Source organism: Arachis ipaensis, chromosome B03, assembly GCF_000816755.2.
Source record: "Arachis ipaensis cultivar K30076 chromosome B03, Araip1.1, whole genome shotgun sequence".
Lineage (NCBI taxonomy): Eukaryota > Viridiplantae > Streptophyta > Magnoliopsida > Fabales > Fabaceae > Arachis > Arachis ipaensis.
In genome coordinates, this window is record NC_029787.2 from 24061864 (window position 1) to 24069015 (window position 7152).

Consider the following 7152-nt stretch of genomic DNA (forward strand, 5'->3'; position numbering starts at 1 on the left):
CAATTATTTTTTCAGTAATTAAAAAATATAAAATAAAATAAACAATAATTAAAAAATATATAATAAAATAATTGAGAACAATACACTTTCATCGACTAAGAGACAAAGATTATCTTATTACATAACTTTCTCCTCTATTTCCAAATGAACTTAATTTTTTGCATTATAATATATAAACAAATTTTAAGTAGATATCCTATTATATATGTTAACACGTATCTAAAATAAATACTTTTGATATCTATTATATGAATTATCATCTAAAAAATAATAAATAAGAACAACCAAAACTCAATTAAAAAAAAAATCTTAAATTCAAACTCAATACAAGCTAATTTTTAGTAGGCTTCATAATGAATTTCTTTAATAACGTATTATAGTATTGGTTAAAATTGACTGCTTATAATGTTAATTCATTAACATTATTCTTTTATCTAAAAGTAAATGACAAGTATATTTCTAATTATTTTTCATAAAGACTTATATGTCATTAATAAGAAAATAATTACTCATAGGTCTTTGACGGTTAAAAACACATCATACATTGTGAAATTCGCTGCTCATGAGTGTAGGGTGGTAGTAGTGAGCGAGAAGAGTTGAAGAGAAATAAGAGCTGCCTATGAAGGATCAGAAAATGAAAACTGAATCATGTCAATGAATCTCACTTAGCGAGAGTTTATATATAATTGGATAATAAATAAGAACTAAGTCACTAACTCAAGCTAACAGAGATAAAGTTAATTTTCTAACTCTAGCGATTAAACTTAACCCACACTTAAATATCTAGCTTCGCCTAGCTGACTAACTTGAGCTGGTATAGCATAACTAACTTCAAGTAATTAGTTTACTTATGCTGTGAACTAATTCAACAGTTCATTCGTTCACTTAAATAAGTAGTGTCGAGAATTCGAATCTCACTGTGTATATATGATAATTTATTGACTAATAATACACTTTTAAATAAAACTTAAATAATCCACTATAAATTAATTTTTTATTTATTAAATTAAAAAATACTATATAAAAAATATAAAATAGTTTAATGAAATCTTATGATACAATTATTTAGCGACGTCTCATCAGTCATCATGTGTGTAAAAGTTATTAATTTTCTTACCTATAAAAAATAAAATATTGTTAATATATTTAATTATTCTATATATTGGAATAGAAAATTTGCCCAAGTCAAACAAGGTTTTAGCATAGAACGTTGATGTTATTTGTACTTTTTTTTTTTTTATGGAAAGAGGCTTTTAGATTTGTTTGGGGTCAAATGAGACTAAATCTCTAGACTTGTTTGATATATGATATTTGGCTTATTTAGAAGTAGAAATTAATTAAAAAGTAGGTTACAAAAGTCGGTTGATATGAGGTTAGATTGTTAGGTTGGTAATTTGAACTTCATAACTTATTGGAATCACTAGTATGACTACTGTTTGTCTAAATAAAAACTATATATAGAACAATAAAATTATGCACCTAAATAATTTCACCTATCAAGTCCCAACTAAATGAAATATATATGTATGGTTTTTTTAATATGGTGGTAGTCGTCGTCGTTTTTTTTTTTCTTTCTTTCTTTTTTTTTTTAACAACGTCGTCTTTTATTATATGCATAAATTTTTGTATTATATATAAAAATTTATTTGCTATGTAAATAAATTTCTGTGATAAAAAATACGAAAAAGAAAACGATAATACATACACGCTGTTTTTTTTGGGGTTGAACTTATGCTAATTTTATTAGATTTGACTAAAGAAGGTTTTTTACGTGTATCTTCGCCGGCTATAGGTAATTAAGATTCAACAGTAGTGTTCACTGTATTTGTTCCCTATTCTTTGAAGAAAAAAGAGGTTATCTAATTTAATGGGGTATATGATACCTGTGGGTAATTAAGATTCAACGGTAAGATTGATTGAAAATATATTGTATGGAAAGTAGTTCAATGTAAATTGTAACTATGTAATTTTTAAATTTAAAAGTGTATACAACTCAAATTTGATTTTTTTTTTTCTCACAAAGAAGGAAATTTTTATTAATTGGTAATAAAATAATTGGTCCTTAGAAGGACAACAAAATAAAAGAAATGATTAATGCCAAATAATTAATACATATCATCTAAAATAAAAAAAAAACATTGAGATGAGAATAAATAGAAAAAGGTGGATACTACAATAAAGATTTTATAATTGTCTTCATGTGAATATATTTCTTTTTGACTCTTCGATGATGGATTGTATGGTTAGATTTTGATATTTATAAAAGTGTTGTTTTTGTTTAAAGTGTGGCTAAATAAATAAACCACACTTTTAACCAAAGCATTTTCATGAGAAGATATTTTTACCATCTTCATTGTAGTATCCACCATAAAAAAAAAAAGTCTCTCGGAGCAATTTAAAAAATTCGTTCATGGTGTTAGAAGCAATTTGTACTATTTCTAAACTTGAAGTGTCTTTGTTCTAAAAGATTTTGAAGTTTCAGACTAACCTATTCTCCATAGTAGAGTTGTTGTCGTTAAATTTCGTCGGTGATTACCATCATTACCAACATCCATTGTCTTTGTGTTTGAGATCCACCATTTTCACAGCTCATCAAAGTCTTCAAATGCGTTAGTAATTTCCATTTTAAACTAAACCTAAGTTGAGTAAGGGCATTTAATTAGACAATGCAAGAGACATCTAGGGTAGTGAATGGGTGTTGCTGGAATTTTGATTTGGATTTTTTTTTTGACAGGTATGCCATCATGAACTGCTTTTCAAAAGAAGAATTTGACCTTAGCTGGATATTTGAGATTTCAAATTGAACGCCAAAACTCCTTCTGAAAGAAGATTTTGAGAAGATACTCTTGAAGAGGATGAAAAAATTGAAAGCTAATATGATAATCAGAATTGATTGAGTAAGAACTTTTTTTTTTCTTCTCCCATATAAATTTATCTGGTCCTTGAGTTATAGGAGTTTGGAGAATTATTTGAGCTATTGTGTCTGAAAAATTATTGTGGATTAAATTTTCGTTTCATGTACTATTAGGAAGCATTAATTGGTTAACCCAAATTAGGTTTTGATTTGAAGAACTTATAGTATTTTTTTAGAGTCTCTCCTTATCATTCCCCCAATTATCCTCATAGATTCGGATCTGAACACCATTTTCAATTTACCGTTTCACTCCTTTTTCAATCATGTTTCTGCCTTCAAGAATGCTCCTCCAAGTTCAAGAGGAGTTTTGGCCAGTTTGAGCATTCATAAAAGAAGAAAAAAATATTTGGATTTAAGAAGTTGATGCACCAGTGAATCAGCCTACTTCAATATTCTCTAACTTTGCTTTCTTAAAATAGCCAAATTGAAGACTTTCAAATATTTAAAACTCAATTTACCTTATTTTTTAATCGTACACACATTATCTCATTTTATCCACTGAAATTTTCTATCATTTTCTTTCTGTCTCCACTAAAACTGCATCATTTTTCTTTGAACATTGTCAATGAGAGTAATTGGTAATTTGAAACAGCTTAAGGTGTATATAGGCACAGCAGAATCCACCGCTTTAATCAAAATTTTTCGCCCACTTGGTGACAATAATGATTGCTTCCACTGATTAATTTTTTTCGTTATCTTGTCTTCAATGTAGCTAAAAGTGGCTGTTTTTGATATGTTCACAGTTGCATGGAGACGTAAGAATTTATCTTGAGAGCCAACATGTGGAACCTGTCTGTAGGATCTCAGCAAGTTCGTGTTATAATTTTTTTAAAGTATTCTGGCTAAAGAACACCAATGATTTGTTCAGGTTAGTAATCTGACCACAAATCTCACTATACTCCTATAGTAACCGAAGTAAGTTCTGACAAGTTTGGACATTAGCTTTCTCAAATAAAATCGAGTCATATGTAAAAAATAAATGGCTAGTGGTGGGGCATCGCCAATTCAACTTTAGACCTGAAAACTCATGTCTTTATTCACTCTTATGGAGCAGATGAGATAAATTAGGGAATTAGTGTTGATTTTTAGTGAATTAATAACCAATAGTTAATGTGGCTAATTAATAACTTCATAATGTTATGCTAATTTCACTTATATATAGCGGTACTTAACTCAGGTATTACTAATAGTTCAATTTGTCATGTTATATGGTATTAATATTTTTAGAAGTATAAATAAAATAGCTGTTAAAGATAAAACTAAAATATATTTAAAACATCAGAGATACTATTATAAAACTAAACTAAATGTAAGTGTTACAATATGTTGTGACTATAATACAAAAAGACAACAAAAAACAAGTATTTTTCGAAATTAAAATAACTAGTCTTAAAGAACACACAATAAAAATATTTAAAAGTAAAAAAATTCACTATTAATTCTTTTTTACAGAAAAATAAGAAAAAACTTTCAATTTACATAAAAGAAAAATTAATCTTTGATAGAATTTAAATTTAAAAGTCTTTTTGCACACATAAATTAATAAAATTTATTTGTTAAAGATAATTTAATAATTATACTTGTACAAATAATGACAAAAATAGTAAAAATTATGGGCAAGTTACGAAAATAAAACATTTGGACTCTAAAATTATCGAAATACAACTTTTGCAATTTAGATACGAAAATACAACTTTCTACAAAACTATGTAAACCGTTGATGGGAGTTTGCCTATTGCCTTTGCACTTGTGGAAGGGGAGAATGCAAAGTCCTGATAATTTTTCTTATCCAATTTGCGTCAACACGTGACTCCTCAAGAAGGCATTCTAATAATCTCTGACAGGCACAATGGCATTAAGGCTACACTGGAAGCACCTGATAGTGGTTGGCTACCGCCTCATGCATATCGAGCGTTTTGCATTCGACACGTTGCAGCTAATTTTGCCCTCAGTTTCAAGGAGCAGGATGCGAGGCCGCTGCTCGTGAATGCCGCATATGCCAAAATTGAGGCCAAGTTTGACTATTGGTTTGATATTATGAGGATTGAGAATCCGGCCATGTGTGATTGGGCTAACCGAATGGAGCATGACAAGTGGACTCAGCACCAAGATGGAGGCAGACGGTTCGGCCACATGACGACGAACATATCCGAGTGTGTCAATTCTGTGTTGAAGGGGACACGGAATCTGCCGATCACTGCACTAGTAAAGTTGATATATGGGAGGCTATCAGAGCTTTTTGTCATTTGAGGACAGTCAGCAGAGGCTCAGTTGGGATTTGGCCACCGATTTTGTCAGACGCTGGTTAAGGCGATAGAGCGCGACTTGAAGGATTCGAGGTGCTTCACTGTTATTCTGTTTGACAGACATCAGTCTGAGTATACTATTGCAGAGATGACAGCTACCGGTAACTTCTCGCTAGGTACGTATCGGGTTTTCCTCAGGGATCGCACTTGTGACTGTGGGTACTTCCAGACTCTACATTACCCGTGCTGCCATGCGATTGCATGCTGTGCTCATTCCCGGCTAGACTAGGCTACATACGTTCATGAAGTTTATACCATAACTGAGGTGTTCAATGTATATCGGATGGGGTTTCTGCCTCCTATTCCAAAGGGTCTCTGGCCACCTTATAACAGTCCGACTGTCGTTCCTGATCCTAACATGAGACGTGTCAGAGAAGGGCGACCGAGGTATACCAGAATCTGTAACACCATGGATGAGGCCGATACTGCTAGGCCGAAGCGCTGTGGGCTATGTAGGCAGACTGGATACACTCGCAGGAGTTGCCCCCAACGATGTGCTGCACCCGAAGCCGATGCATAGCTGTCAATCAGATCTTTGTGTTTAAGTTTTATTGTTCTATCCTTATTTGTTTTGCTGTCTTGTATTGGTGTGTTAAGTTGTTGGTCTGAATGTTTACTGTTATGCTGTTGATTTGGTTTTACTGTAATGTCGTTGTTATTTGTGTTTCTCTATGTAATTTTGATTCTCTTGAGTAAAGTTGATGCGATTTTGTTTGTGTAACCATAAACCGCTAGATCCCTTCTATGATTTATGCCTATTTGCCATTCACACAGAAATGGCGGGATCCCATCAGCGGTTTATGTGTATTTTAAAATCGTGGGACCCTATCAGTAGTTTACATAGTTTTGTAGAAAGTTGCATTTTCGTATCCAAACTGTAAAAGTTGTATTTCGGTAATTTTGGAGCCCATATTTTATTTTGGTAACTTGCCCAAAAATTATTGACCCCCTAAAATTTTTCATATATATGGATATACTAATAAAAAATATATTAAAAAAATTAACAAATTTTAAAATACAAAAGAACTAAAACAACATAATAAGAGAATATAGTTTGAATATTACTTTAAAAAAAGACAGCACTTAATTTTATATTATAATTTAAAACAATAAGAAAACAAAAATATTGTTGGAAACTTGATAGTACACAGGAACATGAAGTTCCGCAATCGTACACAGGAATACGTGAAAACTTTCCTATAAATTTATAATTAACTTACTGAATAATGTAGTCAACTTCTTTGCCCGAGATAAAATTTCCACAGGTATGACATAGTAATTATTAGTTTAACAAAATTAATAAATATAAGATATGCTTTCAAAAAACTTTAGAAATTGAATTTTGATGTAATTATTTTTGTAACCATAATTAAAAAATTATGATCTTTCTATTTTTGAAATTTGATAATTTTACATCAAATGAATTTTTTATTTTTGTGATTTTCTTTTTACATGATTGGCCAAAATATTAAAAAAATGAAAAATGATTCAAAATATCAAAATTAGCACCGATTTTTTGATGCACTATTTAAGTAATAGTGCAAATGTTCCCCAAAATAATGGTACTATTTTGTTATTTTTGTCAAATTAATACTATTTTTTGAAATGTTGTCATTTTCATTTTTTAGATTAATTTTGTCAATGTCTTAATATATTCAGGATGTATTATTTTGGGTAATTTGTTCTTTAATAAACAATACTTAGTCCCAACTTAGTATATTTTTGTCATGTTTGTCTCATTAATCCAATGCTAATCTAAGCTAGACTCATGGAAGCAATACTATTTTTATTCTTCTGTACAACATACGATTCTGATATGCAATATCATGATCTAAAAATATAATGTTAGACATATAATTATTAATATATTTTTTTATTGATTTAAATTTAAAAAAATTTTATAATATAATATTAAAAATTTTATAATTAAAA